This window comes from Scyliorhinus torazame, chromosome 17, assembly GCF_047496885.1.
Source record: "Scyliorhinus torazame isolate Kashiwa2021f chromosome 17, sScyTor2.1, whole genome shotgun sequence".
NCBI classification, from domain to species: domain Eukaryota; kingdom Metazoa; phylum Chordata; class Chondrichthyes; order Carcharhiniformes; family Scyliorhinidae; genus Scyliorhinus; species Scyliorhinus torazame.
Window position 1 is genome coordinate 37,019,838 of NC_092723.1, and position 22,583 is coordinate 37,042,420.

The 22,583-nt window shown below is 46.5% G+C and overlaps 1 long non-coding RNA gene across 1 annotated transcript in view; it reads left to right on the forward strand.

Annotated features, from left to right (window-relative positions):
• The window catches only part of LOC140393522 (uncharacterized), a 167,904-nt gene that overhangs the window by 7,188 nt on the left and 138,133 nt on the right, over positions 1 to 22,583 (forward strand). The window contains exon 2 of the long non-coding RNA XR_011935643.1: positions 1,626 to 1,700. This is a non-coding gene — a long non-coding RNA (uncharacterized lncRNA). The remainder of the gene's footprint in view (positions 1 to 1,625; positions 1,701 to 22,583) is intronic.

The window sequence follows — 22,583 nt, forward strand, 5'->3', positions numbered from 1 at the left end:
GATCCATTTGACACTTTTTAAAAATGTTTTTACTCATCAAATAGCGACACTCATGCTTCTGCTAATCAATCTGGATAATGAACAGGAAGTCAACATTTCCTTCATCTGGAATGTTAAGCACAATTGCTTTCCTTCTACTGCAGACCTGATATATTTGCACATTCTAGGGGGAAGATGTGAGACCTTCCAAATTTGTATGGTTCAGTCATGAGGTCCATCGACCCTCAATGTTTTTGTAGGTCTGACGATAGTACGGTGCTCACCTAGTTCACTGTATTGCTTACTCCTAATACTTTTCAGCACTCAAGGGATTGGCATTGTTGTTTCTGAGGGTTGTTTTTTTCGGTAGAGGAATACCCAAGAGTTTGCAACACCGGGAGGATGCTTGCAGATGTAACCCTTCTCTACTGGATGTTTTCAGCAGGCCATGTTACGATAACCATAGCAGCACTTAAGTTGTTAGCATTCAGGCATGTAGACTTGAGACCACACAATCGAACATGGTCTCCATTCTCCTAAGTAAGGTCAAAGCTCCTCTGTACCTGATGAGATTTTAAAAAAATAATTGTGTCGCTTCTAAGGACAATGATTTTCATTTCCATGCCAATTGCTTTCTGTGATGATGGATCATTAAAATATTAACTAAATATAAGCCTCTATCCAGTTATTTACACTTGTATTGTTCAAGGGGAGACAACACAATAGCAATCTCTGACAGCAGCCTACCTTAAAAGGGTGGAATATGAACGACCTAATGGGGAGAAATGGTTAATTCTGTGATGCTGGGCTCAATTTCAATTTTGTTCTTCAGGGTCAAAAAGTCATTGCATTTAATTTACTGCCTGGTGTCCCAATCTCTTTATTATCTTCACATTTCAAACAGCCATACAGCTTCATATTCATTATTACATATTTCAGCCTGTTTTCTAGTACAACACAGTTTGAAATTTTCTTGGTTGTGACATTACAAAGTTAAACTGTATCAAGCGGAGAGGTAATTTAAATGATGAGTTTATGAGAACGCTTCAAACAGCAAAGCATTTCTTAAGAGAAAATGCACTCTGAGATGGTGAGAAAATTGCATTCTGCTTTCAGTTTACTGAAATCCTGTTGTTGTCCTCAAAGGTTTAATGGGTTGCGATCTGAAGGTGCTATTCCATTGAAGTTGATACACCACATAACATCACACCTAAATACTAACAATACAAATACAGGGAAGAGGTGTTAGTGTTAGACCTGTTGGTGCTTATACATCAGCCTTCTGGAGGTAAATGAGTTATTCTACAGTGTGTCAGTAGACTGAACATACTCGATATTGACCTTTAATCTAAAAATTAAAAGCAACATGCTTTCTTAGCAATCTGGAAACTAAAAATATTGTACATGGATGTTCTACAACATTAAAAGATGCACTAGGAGATTGATAACTCATGAGGTATACTCCCATATAAATGTCAGGTAGCAACATGAGTCCATATTATGTCTCCCATACATTTCTGTTTGTTATTTCAAAACTTTAGTTTATTTTTATTCATTCTATGTGTATTCATTCTAATCGGGACTGTTTGGGTTTCATGCTTTTCCACACTCCCCATTACATCTTGCAAACTGTTTCTTTCTAACAGTGGGGAAAAGAAGGAGGAATCACTGGAAAATCCATTGATGATTTGGCTGACCATATTATAAGACAAGCATAAAATGTAAGTATAAAATTGAGCCTCAAACAAATGTTTTTTTTTAAATATTCCTGAGCACATCTATTATTGGTCCTGTTTGGGCAGTGAACTTCACAATCAATGCACCTGAAGCAACAACAGCTTGTAATTAAGTGTTAACATAGTAAAGTATAATGTCCCAAAGAACTTCACAGAATTCTTCAGCAAATTTCAACATTGAGCCGCATAAGGGGTGCGATGTAACCAAATTGCAACAAAGTCCCGCGATGAGCATGTTTAGCTGGGTGTTTTCCGGCGCTTGGAGATCCGAGAAACACTATGCTATCTATCAGGACTTTGTTGCAATCTGGGGCCTCAGCGGCCGAGGCTGAACTTAGTCCCGTTTCCTGCATTGTGGAGCTCCACTCTCCGGGACTCCTCATTACAGGAGGAGATAGAGACACCATTTTGAAATGGTGTCTGAAGTATTGGGTACGCTGATACACAGACGAACCAACACGGTTGCGAAAGGTACAACGTAGTTTTATTTCAATCACCTATTAACATAGTAAACTCTGGTACTCAGCACATGGTGAATGTCTGAGTGGCTGGCAATGAGGTCTGTGCCCTGAGCCGTCTCCTGCTCGAGCGCCCAGGAAGTGTTATGTTCCCTGTTTTGTACTGTGTATGCTCTTGTCTGTGATTGGCTGTCGTGTTGTGTGTGTTGATTGGTCCGTTGATCTGTCCATCATTATGTATGTATGTATGTGCTATGATGTTCACCTGAATATCATGACATCCCCCCTTTTTTACAAGATTATGTGCCTACGTGGTTATAAATAGAGATGTGTACTGAGTGTAGCTAAATGTGTGTGTGTGTAATATTTACAGCATGGGGCTTAACTATATACAAGGGGCGATGTCGGGTGTGACATAATAACGAGGTTGTACCATAAACAAAGAACGGGGAAATGGTGAACGATAAAATGAATTCCTGTAACGATAAGAACATAAACATATTAACAAAGTGGTTGCATGAGTTCAATGTATAAACAGTCTCATAAGTCCAGTCTAGTAGGTGGGCGACGAATTCGGGTTGACCGCCTCAAGGGTAGGTCTGGAACCACCGGCTGAGGAACGGGCCTGGCCACGGGCGACGACGGAAGGTTATGGTAGCAGGCAGCTCCACAAAGTCGATATCAGGAACAACAGGAGGGCACGGTGTCAGTGTAAGGTCTCGTAGCGAACGTGGAAGCAGGCGAAGAGCCCGGCGATTGCGCCTACGAACGGCTCTATCAGGCATGCGAACCAGGAACGAGCGGGGAGCCAAGCGTCGGAGAACTTCGGCAGGTGCTGACCAGCCACCTTCTGGTAGGTGTATGCGGACTTCGTCTCCAGGGGCCAGGGCAGGAAGATCAGTTGCCCGTGTGTCATATAACCTCTTCTGGCGACCGCGCTGCAGTTGCATCCTGTGCATTACCAGAGCATGGTCGATTGTGGGTGCCAGAATGGAAGGCACAGTGGTCCTGAGGGCGCAATGCGGCTGGTAAATCGCGCCCATGGTGAGCAAAAGTGGGCCAAAGATGTGCAGTTTAAGAAGCAATTTAAAGGAGGAGGGAGCATGAGAGAGGCAGAGAGGTTTAAGAAAGAAATTTGAGTTCTTAGGGGTCTAGGTTACTGAATGCACGGTTGCGAATGCAAGAGCGATTAAAATACAAGATGCACAAATGCCAGAATCTTGAAGAGTTATATTCCACTCTTTCATTGTGAGGTATCTTCAATTTCTAGCCCTGTGATTTTTTAAAGTATATTAAACATAACAATGTTTAATATACTTTAATGTAAAATGTAAAATCGGAAGCAAAGAAAGAAATGCTTGCTGTAAACCCCATGTTGCAGACTCCGGCAATCCTAGTTCTGCAAACAATGCCAAACTTTTCATTTAATATTCTGAAGGAGAGCTTCCCTGATGGTCGAGTCCGAGTCCAAGTCTCAGTGAGACTGCCCAGATAGCTGCTACTTTAATCCTTGGTCAGCACTCAGCTGGCTGATCTCAGTCTGGGCAGTAAAAAGCTAGCTACAATTGATCTCATTGGTCCTTGTTGAGGGGAAAATCACTGAGGTTTCCTGTAGCTGATAGCTAAATAGCAACCCTGTGAGAGACATGCGTGTGAAGCCAGCGTGGGATGCTGTGATACCCTTGGGGTTAAATAGTCTGCTGAAGCTCATGATGATGGTTTGCATATTAGATGGTTTGCATGTCAGAAAAGATGGCGCCGGAGTGAGGCGACTTCTTGCAAGCTGTGCCCAGCATACCCTCTAATTCTATCTTTCTGCAGTCTCTCCCTCCTCCCCTATGTACGGTATGCATTGTTTGTATAGCATGCAGGAAACAATACTTTTCACTGTATACTAATACATGTGACAATAATAAATCAAATCAAATCAAAATTGTAACAATTGTCAGTTGCATGTGGTATCATTAATATGATGCTCACAGCAATTAAATGCAATCAAATGTGAAATTAATTTCCAGGAAAATCAAATTCCTGCTGCCTTGCAAGGATAGGTAATAAAGGTGCATTCATCCCGTGTCCACTACAGTTGTTCATTTCTGTCCATTTGCACCCAGAGTTCACTTTTCTGGTTTTATGTAATTTGTCGGTGAATGTAACAGGCTCACTGTCTGCCTCCCCAGCAGATGAGGAGGGAGGGGGCGGACAGGGAGCAATGAGGCTCTGTGAATACACAGTGTCCAGCAACAACATTTCAAAGAGCATCTTATGGAAGAGATCCTTCCAGGGAATAAGGCCACAATTGGCTAAATTAAAAAGTTAGCTTATTTAAAAGGAAGGCATACTGTGCCTTTCATTTCCTCACATTTTTAAAATATTTATAGAGTTGTAAGTCACAGTGAGTTCAATTTAAGCTGTGCCCATGAAAAATTAATGTGTTGGATGAGGGGAGCAGCCAAAGGTTGGAACTGAGAGAGCATTAAGATGGTAATGAATCCCCAGTTAAACGTGTAAGCTTGGAGGTTCCGCTAGTGGCTCAATCGGGGACATGCACCACGAGTGTGCCCGGTTTTGCTGAAGTGTCCAAGTTTTCATGCAAACTGGAAAGCATCAATTCAGACGTAAAATCCTCCATTAATCAAAATAATCAAGCAGTGTAATCTGATCAATCGTATTCACTTCATGACTGAAACAGCCCATCCCCCAGCATCACAAAGTGGAGTGGGATTGTCAAGATATTAGCTATTCTTCAACTTATTAAACTAATTGGTGATTTTAGCAGCAGAGCAGGGCAGACCAGGTCAGTGGCTTCAATTGACGACTGATCACTGATCTTCAATTAACAAATTGATATTTCTGCAGCTGCAAGGCTGATCAATTGAGTGAATGTTTTGGGCCTTTTTTTAAAACTAATTTTAGTAGCAACAGGGCAAACGTAATCCGTATCTTCAAATGATTGTTGTTCATCATTGCGTAGGTGGTTAACATTGGATTCATATGACCATGGATGCCTGTCCGCCTGAAAATCTGGGCCCAATGTAATGAAATTGCTGCCACAACTCTCCACAGTTGTTGAGCAAAATTCTCAATTTCGCTTTCTAAGTGTGGTGGTGGGCTGTTCTAATGGCACCATTCCTGTTGGTCAGATGACGGGAATTCGCATCTGATTCTGTGCGTACAGCCTCATATAAATTAGCAGCACAGAAGGGGGCCATTTGGCCCATCTTGTCCATGCTAGCCAGAGGACACCCAGATGCGCTTTCCAATCCCACCTTCCTGAACCCGGTCCGTAGCATTGTATCTTACAGCACTAAGGTGCAGATCCTGGTACTTTTGGGTCTCTGCCTCTACTACCAACTCGGGCAGCGAATTCCGGGCTCCCACTACCCTCTGCGTATAGAAATTCTTCCTCATGTCACCTCTACACCTTCTGCCACTTTTCTTGAATGTATGTCCTCTGGTTCTAGAATTCTCCACCAAGCGAAACAATTTATCCTGTCCACTCTATCTCTTCCCCTCATAATGTTGCACACTATTTTGGACATCAATTGTTGTGTGTGTAGATATTCTATTTGAATCAATACTTGCTGTTAACACAAAATTAATACAAGTTCCCTAGAGTGAAGTAGTGATATAATTGCCTGAAAGCGAGTACTGACATCGCCTAGGTGTTTCCTATGTAATTTAGATTATTTAAATCTTAACCTAAAATCTAAATCTACACAGAAATAAAAATATATTGACATTACCAACAGAACTGATTAATGAGTCAGCTTTATTTTGTCAGTTTCAAACTAATGAAAATTCTTCCACCCTTTTGTTGCATAAACATATATCTCACATAAATAAGCCGAATAAATTACGCAGGAATGAGCAACTCTCTAAATGATCTTGAGGGTAGGGAGCTAAGGTCTGTGAACCATCGGTAAATGTCAGACCAGCACACTAATATCACTCTCTCCACTCCACCAGTCTTCCCGAGACTGGGAACCATGTCCAGAACCCAGATGCAAAAGGCTAGCAGCCTCAAAATAAGTCTGTAACCCTACTCAATCACAATGCCCTCAAGGCCTTGATTCCAGGAGTCTGGGCACAGAGGCTTGTCCCCTACCCAAGGGAAGGCTCCAGGAAGCATGCTGACCTCACCTCTCCAGCCTGGGAGGCTGTTGCCCGCGGGATCAGCGAGATTGGCAACCGTGCTAGAAGCACCACGTAGTGCTGGAAACAGATGAGTGATCTCATCTGCTCCACCAGGGTAAGTCCTCGCTCAGCTCCCTCCACTATCAAACTCTTATCTTGACATTGTGTACTCAAATGGCAGCTCTCTTTGTCGTGTTGGGTGTTCTGATGCACAAATGATCCAACACGGCTGTAGATGGTACAACTCTGTTTTATTGTCTAATCAACGGTAAGAACGAACTACTGGCTTGGGTACGTGCTTCACCAGCTAACCTGTGGACCCAGCCCTAGCACTATCTTAGTGTGGCAGTCAGCACATGGTCTATGTCTGAGTGGCGCGCTGTGAACTCTGTGCTCTGAGCTATCTCCTGGTAGAATGAGCGGGAACTGTGGTGTTCCCTGTTTTATAGTGCGTGTGCTCTCACTGGTGATTGGCTGCGATGTTATGTGTGTGCTGGTTGGTCCAACTGCCGGTCCATCAGTGTGTGCGTGATTGCACCATGATATGCTGATCTGGATATCATGACATCCCCCCCTTTCACAAAGGATATGTGCCTACATGATAATAAATAGAAATGTGTACTGAGTGCATCTGAGTATGTGTGTGCAGTATTTACAACATGTACATGAGGCTAAACTATATACAGAGGAAGGTGTCAGGTGCAACAGAACAACGACGTTGTACCAATAACAGAACAAATGCAATCAACAAACGACAAGAGAAAACTCTGGAACAATGAACGACAAGAAAAAAAACTCGTTAACAGTACTGTAAAACAATTCAGTGAGTCCAATGTGCTAACAGGCTCATAAGTCAAGTCTCTCAGGTGGGCGTCAAATTCGGGTTGACCGTTAGGGTGGCACACCACTCATCGCCCAGATGAATTCTGTGCACTGGCAGCGGCTGGTTGTTCCGACTTGGGGACATCCGGTTCTTGCCGCGGAAGGGCTCCCTGTCTTCGGTATCACTGGTCTGCATACTATCTGGATATGACTCAGTGAAGGTGGGCTGAATCACCCACACGTCCCTGCGAGGCTGGCGGAATTGTTAGGAGTTGGCAAGTTGAGCTGCTCGACAGCAGGCAGCGTAGTGGCCCATCCTGCCACATCGTAGGCATTGTCGCGCTTTGGCCGGACATTACCGCTTTAAGTGGGCAGAGCCACAGTTGTTGCACATCATGAGGTCATGGCATTCGTTGCGTTCGTTGCGCAACCGCGCATGCGCGGTGCGGTCCTGCGTAGAGCGCGCCTGCGCATCACATTCCTCTGCGTCAACGTCCCCTCTTTTGGTGTGTACAAGCGCGGGAGGCCTCGGAAAGCGCGCGAAATGGTTGCCCTCGTCCGGGCCGCGAGCCGGGAGGTACTCAATCGACTGGACCCGCTCCGCCTCGTGGGGCCCTTGCCGTGCCGTTTCGGCCTCCTGGATTTGATAGTACCGGCTGGTCGCGTTCTCATGGAGGACGCAGGTCTCAATGGCAGTCGCTAGGGTGAGTCGCTTTATTTTAAGGAGCTGCTGGCGTAGGGTGTCCGAGATGACCCCAAAAACTATCTGATCCCGTATCATGGAGTCGAAGGTGGCCCCATAGCCGCAGGACTGCGCAAGAATTCGGAGGTGTGTTAAGTAAGATTGGAAAGGCTCAACCTTACCCTGCAGGTGCTGCTGGAATAGGTACCTCTCGAAGCTCTCATTGACTTCCAGCCCTATCACTATCTTAGTGAGGCACTCAGCACATGGTCTATGTCTGAGTGGTGCGCTGTGAGCTCTGTGCTCTGAGCTATCTCCTGGTAGAATGAGGGGGACTGTGGTGTTCCCTGTTTTATAGTGCGTGTGCTCTCACTGGTGATTGGCTGCGATGTTATGTGTGTGCTGGTTGGTCCAACTGCCTGTCCATCAGTGTGTGTGTGATTGCACCTTGATATGCTGATCTGGATATCATGACATTCTTCACGGATCTTATGTATCTAATCGCAGGGGATACATATTCTCTCCATGGACACTTTCACACCACCACAATCCCAGCTGTCTTGCTACTCACAATGCATTCTCTGGGAGGGTTTATCTCTTTACATAGCCAAATTGTGAAACTGTGGGAAATGCTCTCCTGTGCACATGAGTGGTCCGGAATCTGGATCGCATCCTCAGAAGTCCTAACGTCTGCTCTTTGAGGGAGTGTGAGCAGCATTGTGATGGATATTCCCATCCTGCACCTGAACCCATCACCTGCAAGACATCCTATCCCCACAAGGACCTCTACTAATTCCAGCTGGAGTCTGCATGCATTCCCTTCCAGTAAACAATGTGGTATCCCTTTGACCCTCTTGTTTGTGAGAATTTCATGCAGACTGGTTAGGGTCCAGCTTCCCTCTCCTCAGTCTTCCCTCTGCGTTCCATTGTTTTTCATTCTTATCCACTTCCTTGCACCTCTGGCTGCAATCATGAACCCCCATCCTCCCCCCACCCCCCAACCTGCCCTTGAATGACCCTCTTTGCCTTCGTCTTCCACCACCCTCCTCACCTCGCACCCTCCTCATCCCTGGTTGAACTCTGGTCCGTTGGAGTGGAGGGTTCATTTGTCCCATAACCCGGCACGGAGCTGGAGGACATGAACCTATCTGCCCCTGTAAAGGGAAATTCCGCACAGCAGGAACGGCGCAGCGTTATGGCAGGTAGGCTATGTATGTTGCACCCACCTCAAAGTCTTGAGCAAACTGATGCCCGCCTTGTGCATGTCACTCTTTTTCCAAAGGGTTTGAGTTTGACGATATTTCCCACTGGCGGAACACAGGATTGGACGGCCTGACAAGATCCCAATGATCAGCTGTTTTAATGAGCATTCATGCAATGCTGTAACTGTAAACGGCATTCACGTCACCCGCCAGCGGGAGAACTGACCCTCCATTGGGAGAATTTCAAACTGTTTTTATGCCGGCGGGTTTCTGACTTTTTGGCTGCTGCTGGATTCTCTGCTCCCGTCTGCCATTAAAGCCACTACAGGTGAGACTGGAGAATTCTGCCCACTATCTGGATGGAAATCATGTGAACATTCCTGGCCATAACATCTCCGAAAACAGCCAATTTTTTTTTACATCCGTTTTAACGTGAACATCCTATGAGCAACACTCCATGATAATTATTTTGTTTCAATCAATTGTTATGCTTTGATTCTTATCATGGGATTTGCATATTGTGCTTAACTGGAAATACCATTAATGTCATCACTGTCTGTGTGGAGTCTGCACGTTCTCCTTGCGTGGGTTTCCTCCGGGTGCTCCGGTTTCCTCCCACAGGCCAAAGATGTCCAGATTAGGTGGATTGGCCATGCTAAATTGCCCTTAGCGTCCAAAAAGGTTAGGTGGGGTCAACGGGTTGTGGGGTTACGGGGATAGGGTGGAGGTGTGGGCTTAGGTAGCGTGCTCTTTCCAAGAGCCGGTACAGACTCGATGGGCTGAATGGCCTCCTTGTGCACTGTAAATTCTATGATTACAAGTGTGGAGAAGATTAAAATTGAGCTGAAAATGGAAGATTTGACATATGCAATCTGTCGACGTGTAAACTCTGCTTGATTGACAGAATCTCATACTCTGGCTAATTGTTCTTTATTATTATTATTCATTATCATTGCAGCATTTCCACATTACAACAGGACTACACTTATGAAGTACTTCATTGGTTGTAAAGTGCTTTGGGACATCCGGTGGTCGTTACATTTAAATGTACGTTTTTCTTCCTCTTTTTTTTCTTTTCTCAGGATGTGGATTTAATTTTATTGCCCATCCCTTATTGCCGTAGAAAGTTTAATGCAACTGAGTGCCTCGTTAGGTCACTTCAGAGAGCAGTTAGTGGTGTGGGATTGGAATTACAGATAGGCCAGACCGGGTGAAGCCAATTGACTTCGCTGAAAATTCCTAGTGAATCAAGTGGAATTTTACAACAATCGAGTAGCTTCATTGGAACTGGTACAGGTGCAGGTTTTTTTGAAACTGAACTCAAATTTTCAAACTGCCATGGTGTAATTTGAGTTCACGTTTACCAGCTCAGTCACATTACCACAGCACTACTGTACCCCTAGTCAAAGACATGAGGTAAGGTTGTCAGAAAATTGTGAATTTTATGATTCATGTGCCAAAAGAATTAAGAATACGTCTTTTATAATGTGATATGATATTAAAAATTATTTACAACAGTGATTGAATTTGTAAAGTGAAAGTGTCGGGAAGGCTGAATTGAAGCTTACACACACCATCAGGTTCTGTGTTGATCCAGTTCCAGCTCACTGCCACCTATGTCAACCTCTGCATTACCTGCTGTTTCTGACACCCATTTCTGGGTGAGCCACAATTAAACGTCGTAAAGACGAAGGCCATTGTTTTCAGCATCTTCCACACAATATGATCCCTTGCCACTGATTTCTTCCCTCGCTCTGGCTAATGTCTCAGGCTGAACCAAACTGTTTGTACTCTCAATGTCTTTTGACTAGGGCTGAACTACCAAATTGATATCTTCTCCATAACAAAGACTCCCTACTTCCACCTGCTTAACATTGTCACTATCTACCTCAGCCCCAGTTTACCAGATGCTGAAAACTATTTGTTACCTCCCCACTTGACCATTCCAATGTTCTCCTGGGCTGCCTGCTGTATTCTGCCCTCCGTAAATTTGAATTTATCAGAAACTTTGTTCTTTGTATCCTAACACTTGCCACGTCCCATTCATTCATCACCCATTTAATCCCTGGCAAAGTTGATTCCTGGTCCCCTAAGGCTTCAATTTCACTTCATGCAGACACCCCTCCCTATTTCTGTTCCCTCTTCTAGCCCTGCAATCTTCCTATAACTCCGGGATGCTCCAAATCTGGCTTCTTGTGCATCCCAAAGTCTTCATTCCACCATTGATGGTTGTAACTTCAACTGCCTGGGCCCTAGGTTATGGAATTCCTCCCCAGCTTCCTTTCCAAGACCCTCCTTTGACCAAGTTTTTGGTTACCCACCTGATACTTCTTTAATTGGCTTGGTGTCAATTTGTTTCTGATTATATCCCTGTGAAGCACCTCAGGACATTTTACTGCGGTAAAGGTTCTTTTTGAATGTAATGAAATATCCTCGGTCTGTTCCCTCTCATGATGATGAGTTATTTGTTGTATCAAGTGTGGTGAAGACCTGCAAATATCTTTAGTATCCTTGGGCTAGAAAGGATTGAAATAAGGCAGTGAAGATTCCTGACTGCATATGTGCACATTGGACATGGATTCATAGATCCTGTTTTGAACCATTCTCTGCCGTGATGAGACAGAAAAGGATCTCCGACCTACTTTTCCTGGAATCTTGCTGAGTGCCCAAGTTCTGTGTCACTAATTGAAATGTGACACTATGGCCTGTACCTGGGAACCCACCAACTGAAGGGTCCTCCTGAGGCTGGGCGGGGACAGCACGCAAAGGGTATGGAACTCTTGTCCAGTAATAGGGCAAGTAGATTTTTAAAAATATAACTTATACTGGAGAAGCTCCAGCTGTGCTATGACTTGGAACTCAAAACCACACCCTGTTACAAATCTTAAAATCCATTACTGTCCAAAGTGTATGAAGATGGGGGAAGCGGGATGGCAGAAAGTGGTCCTGAGCAGCTTTGCAAATAGCTGGATTCACTGATGGAGATTCCATTGGACAACTGCAGCAGGAAGGAGAGGTCATCCTCAGGATGATGATCACGCTGCCTCAGTTTTATTTAGTCAGGATACCTGACAGGAAGAGATGAAGTGTGTCAATTTTAATAGCATTATTGTGAGGACCAGACTGCAGAGGAAGTTTCAGGACCTCCCTATGTTCCACAGTGGAAGCCCCGTTAAAATCTCAAAATCTCACTTGAATGCACTGTTTGGAATTTGAAGGACCTGATGTACGCTCTTGCATTTCACATTGCCTGACAGCATCTTGAAAGCTATCAAAAGTTGTTCATTAGGCAGAAGAGAAGGTGTTGCTACAACGCCATTTTGCACTGGGGAGATTATTTTCTGATCTGGAAGCAGCATACTGTTTGTTCATGTAATCATATTTACTGTGGGCAGAAGATTGATGCATGAGTGAGGTCTGCATGTTCCTAAGCCATGGTCTATAATTCAATCCTCTATTGCAAGAAAGTACTTTCAAAGTGAGAAAGAAATGAAACTGCACAGCAAGAAGAACCCCCCCCCCCCCACCTCCCCCCTCCCTCCACACACACACACACATATGAGGAGGCAGCCTGAGACACTGAGACATCAAGAGTGGGGATATAGAGGAAGCAAAGGTGTAGAAGTATCAGGTCTTCTCCCAACATAGAGTTGGCGCCCCAATTTTTTGCTCCTTCTTTTTGAGGGTATTTATTTGTTAATTGCCTCACTAATTGGAGCACGGACAATGGCAATCAATTCCCTGCCACTGGGTCATTAGCTCCAGCTATGTTAGGACTTGGAACTTGAACCACATCCTGTTGCAAGTCTTAAAATCCATTGCTGTCAAACGTGTATGAAGATGAGGAAGCAAGATTATTGTCAAATTTGCACCTTGTTCCTCTTGAGGTGTACACTACACAAATAGGAGTTGCAATTGAGGAAAATGCTGGAACAAAGCATGCCCAGGCACCACCCTTTTTATATCTTTGAATAGCACCAGCCAAGGGACATCCCCACTGTAGAACATCGGAAGTTACTTTGGGAAAAGCATACTGATGAGATCCAGAGTACCAGTGAGCAAGAGCTGGTTGTTTGATGTAGGAAGAACCAGGAGGGGGACATAGATAGAGACTTCAGGTCCTTGTTCATAATGGAAGAATATTTTCTGTGCATGGATGGTTGCTATAATTGAGAGGTAAGGTTTGGAGCAATAGTCATTATTATGGAAGATTCCACAACATATATGTTCAGCAACATATATGGATGTCACAACAGTATCATGAGCCACATGAATAGCCTTGGTGTCTAAGATGTTCAACTTTATGGGCTGGATTTCCATGGAGTCAAATTTTCACCAGAGATGGATAACAAGGATAGGCATTTTGTAGCCCTCCGTACTTTTTGAGAAATTGAGACAGCCTTTAAAGATTTGTGATTCATGGCCCCTCATAGGTGCCATAAAAATTGTCTGTATGAAGGAACTTTATGAAAGGTTAGTTCAAAAAGTCTTACCCACGCCCCTTGCCAAACTATGCCCCTTCACCCAACTTCCCCATAGTCCCTCATAACCTCTTATGCCCATCCATCCACTCCTCATGGACCGTCATACCATTAATTCCAACCTATGGCCTTTCCATGTTCATTCACCCAGTATACCCTCTGTACAGAACCATTGAACCCAATAGTAACAATAGCCAAGAATGCAGACTGAGATTTGGCTGAGAGCTCAGACATCCAGCACTCTATTGAAACAACTGTGTTCCAGGGAAAATATTGCTTGATTGACAGCTCTTCCTCTCAAGATTTCAAACATGTAGACAAGTGGTTTCAAGTGCTTGCAGTTTACGCAATTGATGTTTCAAGGGGTCCAGATGATTGACATTTTTATAAGGTTGTAAAAAAGCAATCTTTGTGAATCAATGACTTTTTAAAAAAAACTTATTCACACAAATGCTCATGTTACTATAGGGTTCAATGTTTCAGTACAGAGTGTATACTGTGTGAATAGACATTGGAGTGCCATTAATTGACATGGATAGTTTGAGGAGTCATGAGGGCTTGGGGAGTGTACAGGTGGCTGTGAGGGCTGGAGGACTGTCTTTTGTGTTGTTAATTTTATTGTAACTGAGATGAAGACCCAGAGCACTGAGGCAGGGCTGTTTAATAAAACCGCCTTGGCACCCGTCATTTGGCCCAACTCCAGCTACCTCTCATCCCCGGTATGAAAATTTGCAGGTACTTTCTCCCGAGGCAGTTGTCTTAAGCCAGGAAGTTTTCTGACCCCTCATTACCCATCTTGAAGATGAAAATCCAGCTCTATATGTTTGTTGCTGGTGAGTGGGAAGACCTTTGCAACTTAATCATAAATATAGGGTTCTCAACACTCTAGGAATGTCTAAGAGTATCCAAGAATTATACGTTAATCCCTAGACATAGCTACATGCAACGCAGGTGAATCACAGAATCACAGACTAATCCAGTGCAGAAGAGGCCCTTCGGCCCATCGAGTCTGCACTGATACATGAAAAACACCTGACCCGCCTACCGAGTCCCCTTTGCCAGCACTTTTCCCATAGCCTCAAATATCCCTTAAACCTCCTGCCCCTAACCTTGAACTTGTGTCCCCTCATAACTGATCCTTCAACTAAGGGGAACAGCTGCTCCCTATCCACCCTGTCCATGCCCCTCGTAATCTTGTACACCTCGAATAGGTCGCCTCTGCTCCAACAAAAACAACCCAAGCTTATCCAACCTCTCTTCATAATTTAAAAGTTCCATCCCAGGAAACATCCTGGTGAATCACCTCAGCACCCCCACCAGTGCAATTACATCCTTCCTATAATGTGGCAATCAGAATTTCACACAGTACTCCACCTATGGCCTCACCAAAGTTCTATACCACTCCAACATAACCTCCTTGTTGTTATAATCTATGCCTAGACTGATAAAGGCAAGTGTCCCATGTGCCTTTTTCACTAGCCTATTAACCTACTCTTCTGCCTTCAGAGATCTACGGACAAATATTCCAAGGTCTCTGCGGTAGTATCAGGTATTGCAGTACCCGAGAGGCTGTAGACCATTGGGTAAACCTAGGAGTTTACTATTGGCTGTTTGGTATGTGGCTCTGCCCTGACAGGCGGGGTATAAGAACAGGTGCCGTCCCAGCAGCCCTCATTCTGTACCGAAGCTGCTGGGGAACAAATCTAATCTATTAAAGCCTTCAGTTATGTTACAACCTCGTCTTTGAGTTTAATTGATCATTCATCAATTTAATAGACTACTCTTAAGCTGAAAGAATGAATCTCCGAATCAAGCCCGAGTGTCTACAACTCAGCCCCCATGCGGAGAACTTGGCGGCGATATTTAAGCACAGGCTGGCGTGTTTTAAAGGCTACCTCGAGACGGCTAGAGGCACCCCCTCAGGTGAACAGAAACTGCATCTCCTGCACTCGAGAGTAAGCCCTGGAATCTTCTCCCTCATCGAGGAGGCGGAGGACTATGATGATGCGATCGAACTGTTAAAGGGACATTATATACACCCTGTAAACCAGGTCTACGCATGTCTCCTGCTTGCAACTAGACGGCAAAGCCCCGGGGAATCCCTGGAGGACTTCTACCGTGCGCTACTGGTGCTGGGCAGAAACTGTGGCTGCCCGCAGGTTTCGGGCAGCGAGCACACGGAACTTGTAATTCGGGATGCCTTCGTAACAGGTCTGAGCTCCTCAGAGATCCGCCAAAGACTCTTAGAAAAGGACACCCTGGGACTGAGAGAGGCACGGGCCCTAGCAGCGTCCATGGATGTTGCTACCAGAAATGCGCAGTCCTATGCGCCCGACCACGCAGCGGCCCCCTGGGCTGCGTGGCATCCCACAGCGGCAGCCCCACTGACCTTGCCCGTGTCCCCACAGGCCTGCGCCGTAAGACGGCCCGCTAACTGTGTTGGGCCCCGTTGTTTCCTCTGCGGGCAGGCGAAGCATCCCCCCACGCGCTGCCCGGCCCGCGCCTCCACCTGCAAAGGGTGCGGCAAGAAGGGCCATTTTGTGGGGGTCTGCCAAGCACGAGCAGTGACCGCGGTCTCCAACGACTCCAGGCCGCCACGGCAACCTTCCCTTCAGCCCCAGGCGGCCAGCACTCACCGCCACCCCCTATCCTAAGGCCACGTCCGACCCACGGGCGCGGCCATCTTGCCCCTCGGACACCACGCTGGATAGACGGGCGCCGCCATTTTGTCCATCCCCGCCGCCATTTTGTCCATCCCCGACCACCATTTGCGATCCATGGGAGACGCCATCTTGGATGGGGCCCCAGGCCCCCAGCACGGCCGACTACACGCTGCCCGATCACAACCCACAACTGCTCCATCTGGCCTCGGTGACGCTGGACCAAAATCGACCTCGGACACTCGCGACTGCAATGACGACGGTGTTCATCAACGGCCACGAGACGTTTTGCCTGATCGACTCTGGGAGCACAGAGAGCTTTATACACCCCGACACGGTAAGGCGCTGTTCACTTGTTACCCACCCTGTAAACCAAAGAATCTCCCTGGCCTCCGGATCACACTCAGTGGAGATAAAGGTGTTCTGCCTAGCAAACCTCACTGTCCAAGGTAGGAAATTCAACAATTTCCGCCTTTATGTTGTGCCGCACCTCTGCGCGGCTACACTCCTGGGGTTGGACTTCCAATGTAACTTGCAAAGCCTGACCTTTAAATTTGGCGGCCCTATACCCCCCATTACTGTCTGCGGCCTCGCGACCTTTAAGGTCGACCTGCCTTCCCTTTTTGCGATCCTCACCCCGGATTGCAAACCTGTCGCCACCAGGAGCAGACGGTACAGTGCCCAGGACCGGACCTTCATCAGGTCAGAGGTCCAAAGGCTACTGAGGGAAGGGGTCATTGAAGCTAGCAACAGTCCCTGCAGAGCTCAAATAGTGGTGGTGAAGACCGGGGAGAAACATAGGATGGTCATTGACTACAGTCAGACCATCAACAGGTTTACGCAGCTGGATGCGTACCCTCTCCCCCGCATATCCGACCTGGTGAACAAGATCGCGCAATACAAGGTCTTCTCCACGGTGGACCAAAAGTCCGCTCACCATCAGCTACCCCTCCGCACTAGTGACCGCAAGTACACTGCCTTCGAAGCAGATGGGCGGCTCTACCAATTTTTAAGGGTTCCCTTTGGTGTCACTAATGGGGTCTCCGTCTTCCAACACGAGATGGACCGAATGATTGACCGGTACGGCTTACGCGCAATGTTCCCGTATCTTGATAACGTCACCATCTGCGGCCACGACCAGCAGGCCCACGACACCAACCTCCGGAAATTTCTCCAGACCGCGAAAATCCTTAACTTAACGTACAATAAGGATAAATGCGTATTTAGCACAGACCGCCTAGCCATTCTTGGCTACGTAGTGCGAAATGGAGTTATAGGCCCCGACCCTGAACGCATGCGCCCCCTTATGGAATTCCCCCTCCCTCAGTGCTCCAAGGCCCTGAAGCGCTGCCTCGGGTTTTTCAGTTATTACGCACAGTGGGTCCCCAATTACGCAGACAAAGCCCGACCCCTAATCCAGTCCACAACCTTCCCCCTGTTGACGGAGGCCCGCCAGGCCTTCTGCCGCATCAAAGCAGACATTGCAAAGGCCACGATGCGCGCCATCGATGAGTCCCTCCCCTTCCAGGTCGAGAGCGATGCGTCCGACGTAGCTCTGGCCGCCACCTTCAACCAAGCAGGCAGACCCATGGCCTTCTTCTCCCATACCCTCCATGCTTCAGAAATTCGCTATTCCTCGGTCGAAAAAGAGGCACAAGCCATAGTAGAAGCTGTGCGACACTGGAGGCATTACCTGGCCGGCAGGAGATTCACTCTCCTCACTGACCAACGGTCGATGGCGTTCATGTTTGATAATGCACAGCGGGGCAAGATAAAGAACGACAAGATCTTATGGTGGAGGATAGAACTCTACACCTACAACTACGAGATCTTGTACCGTCCTGGGAAGCTAAACGAGCCTTCCTGTGCCCTGTCCCGTGGCACGTGTGCCACCGTACAAGTGGACCGCCTCCAAGCCCTCCACGAGGACCACCTTGTTTTTTTCACTTCACTAAGGCCCGCAACCTGCCCTACTCCATCGAGGAGGTCAGGACAGTCACCAGGGACTGCCAAATCTGCACAGAGTTCAAACCACACTTCTACCGGCCAGGGAGGGCGCACCTGATAAAGGCTTCCCGTCCCTTTGAGCGCCTCAGCATGGACTTCAAAGGCCCCCTCCCCTCCACCGACCACAACATGTATTTCCTGAACATGATTGACGAGTATTCCCGGTTCCCATTCGCTATCCCCTGCCCCAACATGACCGCAACCACCGTCATCAAGGCCCTCCAGGGTATCTTTACACTGTTCGGGTTCCCCGTGTTCCTACACAATGATAGGGGGACCTCCTTTATGAGCGACGAACTGCGTCAATTCCTGCTCAGCAAGGGCATCACCTCAAGCTGGACGGCCAGTTACAATCCCCGGGGAAACGGGTAGGTAGAGAGGGAGAACGGAACGGTCTGGAAGACCGTTCTACTAGCCCTACGGTCCAGGACTCTCCCCGTCTCCCGCTGGCAAGAAGTCCTCCCGGAGGCCCTCCACGCCATCCGGTCGCTGCTCTGTACAACTACCAATCAGACACCTCATGAACGTCTCCTTGTCTTCCCCAGGAAGTCCTCCTCCGGGACCTCGCTCCCAACCTGACTAGCGACACCCGGACCCATCCTGCTTCGGAAGCACGTGCGGGCGCACAAGTCGGACCCATTGGTCGAGAGGGTCCACCTGCTGCACGCTAACCCCAGTACGCCTACGTGGCGTTCTCTGATGGCCAGCAAGATACAGTCTCCCTCCGGGACCTGCCGCTCGCCGGAACCCCACGCGCACCCGAACCATTACCCCCACCCCCTCTCCCCCACAGCACCTCACTGGAGGGTCGGTCCTCCCGCCGCTCCTACCTAGGCCATCCCACCCACCGACGCCCTCTACAGGCGCCCCCCTCTCGTGTCAACCATTTGCCCCACCAGCGCCGTCTAGGGGTGACGAAGCTGCCATGGACGATGAAGCCATGCTCCCGGAGTCGCAGACGCCCGGACCCCCACCAGAATCACCATAGAGGCTCAGATGATCCAGGAGAACGACCAGGCCACCCGACCGACTGATTGCTACACTGTAACTGTAACTGTAAATGAACAGTTACTGTATATATCTTCCACACTTGTAAATACTCATGGTACCTCCATATCTGATCATACCATGTTAAATTCAATTGGAACCACTGGCCACCACACCCGCCGGACTCTTTTTTAACAGAGAGGGTCTGTGGTAGTATCAGGTATTGCAGTACCCGAGAGGCTGTAGACCATTGGGTAAACCTAGGAGTTTACCATTGGCTGTTTGGTATGTGGCTCCGCCCTGACAGGCGGGGTATAAGAACAGGGGCCATCCCAGCAGCCCTCATTCTGTACCGAAGTTGCTGGGGAACAGATCTGGTCTATTAAAGCCTTCAGTTATGTTACAACCTCGTCTTTGAGTTTAATTGATCGTGCATCAGTCCCTTTGTTCCTCAGAACTTCCCAGTGTCAGGCCATTCATTGAATGCTTCCTTGTCACATTACTCCTTCCGAAGCATATCACCACATTTTTCAGGGTTAAATTCCATCAGCCACTTTTCTGCCCGTCTATATATTCCTGTAACCCAATACACTAAACCTCACTGTTAACCACCCAGCCAATCTTTATGTCATCCGCAAACTTACTGATCCTACCCCCCCCCTCAACATAACCATCTATATTGTTTCTATAAATGACAAACAATATGGGACACAGAACAGATCCCTGTGGTACAGCACTAGACACTAACTTCCAGTCATAGAACATGGTACATACAGTGCAGAAGGAAGCCATTCGGCCCATCGAGTCTGCACCGACCCACTTAAGCCCTTACTTCCACCCTATCTCCCTAACCCAATAACCCCTCCTAACATTTTTGGCCACTAAGGGCAATTTATCATGGCCAATCCACCTAACCTGCATGTCTTTGGACTGTGGGAGGAAACCGAGCACCCGGAGGAAACCGACACAGACACAGGGAGAACGTGCAGACTCTACACAGACAGTGACCCAGCGGGGAATCGAACCTGGGACCCTGATGCTGTGAAGCCACAGTGCTAGCCACTTGTGCTACTGGGCTGCCCAGTCACTAAAGCAACTGTCTGTCACCACACTTTGTCTCCTACAGCTGGCCAATTTGGTTTAAAAAAATCTTTTTTTGGGGGGGGCACTTTTTTTATTTATTATAACACTTTTAGAATGGGAAAAAGTGATGTTTGGGGAGGGGCATTTTTATTCATTAAAGGGATGTGGGCATCACTAGCTGGGCCAGCATTTGTTGCCCATCTCTGAGAATTTAACAGTCAACTACATTTCTGTGGGTCTGAAGTGACATGTAGGCCAGACCAGGTAAGGGCAGTGGATTTCCTTCCCTAAAGGACATTAGTGAACCAAATGGGTTTTTACAACAATCGACAATGGTTTTATGGTGCACATTAGACTTTCCATTTCAGATTTTTATTGAATTCAAATTTCACCATCTGCTGTGGTGGGATTTGAACCCACGTCCCTGGAAAATTATAATCCCCTGGATTACTAGTCCAGCGACAATACCACGACAATACAGCCTCCCACATCCAATCTCTTGGAAGCAAGAAAATATAACTTCCAGGAATACACCCAACCAAAGTTGGCAACCCAGGATAAACATATGAAAGACTGACCAAGAGCAGTTTGGAATGGCATGGAAATAGATACTTCATGAATGAGAAACTCCAGCTGCTTCAGGTACAAGTATTTCACTGGCACCAGAGACTAAAAAGGAGAAACAGGGGACCCGACTGAACAAAGTGAAAATAAACTAGACATTTAACAGCTTGTGCACTGAAAATGCCTCGCATTTTCTGCTGTACAAAATGAATAAGTGCTCCATCAGCTGTTTAACCCTCCACGACCAAGACAAGCATTTTCTAAATCATAAATTTGATTTATGAACCCAAATAATTAAGTGGAGACAGATGATCGGGCTCAGCTGGAGATTCCATGAAATCATCTATCAAAATTTTATACTTCCAAGTGCTGAGACCATGAACATTGCAATATTTTAACGAGACACCGCTTCTTTTATTTGTCCAGAAACAACTGAACTTTAACCTTCCTGCTGCTTTTGCAATAACACGAACATGTAATTTATTTTTCGCAACCATTGCTGTACATGTTGCACAAAGCACCTTTTAATCCACAACGTGCATCAAATAGAAGCCCTATAAATAAACAAGGTTACAAAAGAAATGATTCGAATACAGATCTAACAGAAGCAGGACTGATTAAAGAAAGAGACCAAGGTCTCACTGGAGTGAGCCTGGTTTTAGTTTGGAACAACATGTGCGTGACAGGATTGGCTGGAATCCAAACCTGCCAGAACACTATTTGCATATTCCCCTGTGAAAGAAAAACAATAAAATAAAGGGGCAGATCCACAAATTGGAGGAATGAATCTGATATGCAACTGAATCCCTCCTCTCAAACCAACATCAGATTCGTACTGTATCATAAGCCACATCCAAGCAATATAAACCTACAAAAGGAGGGACACAGGAGGAAGCTTTTAATCTTTTCTGCATGTCTCTGGGGTTGCTGATGGCGTGACTTATGTCATATTTTGAAAGTGCCTCTAAAAATTTATGATTTCGGACCTTTTATGGAATATTTCTCCAGTCAGAAAGAAAATGAAAGATATTATACAGTGTCTTTCCCAACCTCAGAATGATCAAAGTGCTTTACAGCCAATGAAGTCCTGTTTTGAAGTGTAGTCACTGTTGTAATGTAGAAGGCTTTTGGGGATAGCCATTTTGCATAGGCAGAGATGTGCAAGCTGGGTAAATACAAGCTGCCACAGTAAACCTTTGTCATCCAGTCACGTCTTCACGGCTTTTGAGCACCCAATAAAGTTCCCCCTTCTTTCATCTACGCTCAAAATCATTGTTGTCTGCTGTCACCCCAGCTTCAGTTTTTCTCCAAGATGGCCTCGACTCACGCAGCCTCCAAGCTAAGTGACCTCTCACCCTCCGTGATTTCAAAAGCACCCTCAGTTCCCCCTCTCCTGGCTAATTACCACCCCATCTCCAACCTTCCTTTCCTTTCCCACAATAGGAACATGTTACCTTTCAGATCCTTCCCATCTTTTCCACAACATTTAGTTTGAATTTCTGAAATTGAATCTCACCCAGCACTGAAACAGCCCTAACCAAAAACCCACTGACTATGATGCATTATCTCTCCTTAACATTTTTTGTAGCCTTTGGCACAGTTGGCCAGGGCATCATTCTGTAACACTTCCCTTCTATAGTTCACTCAATGCTGCCTCCCTTGGTTCATTCCACTCGAACTGTTTCATTGCAAGAAGGACATTTCTATTGGCCGTCTTTCCATCCATGGCCGGTTGCTCTTACTTATTAATATTACCCTTTGGGAACCTCTTTCTGTGGTGTTGGG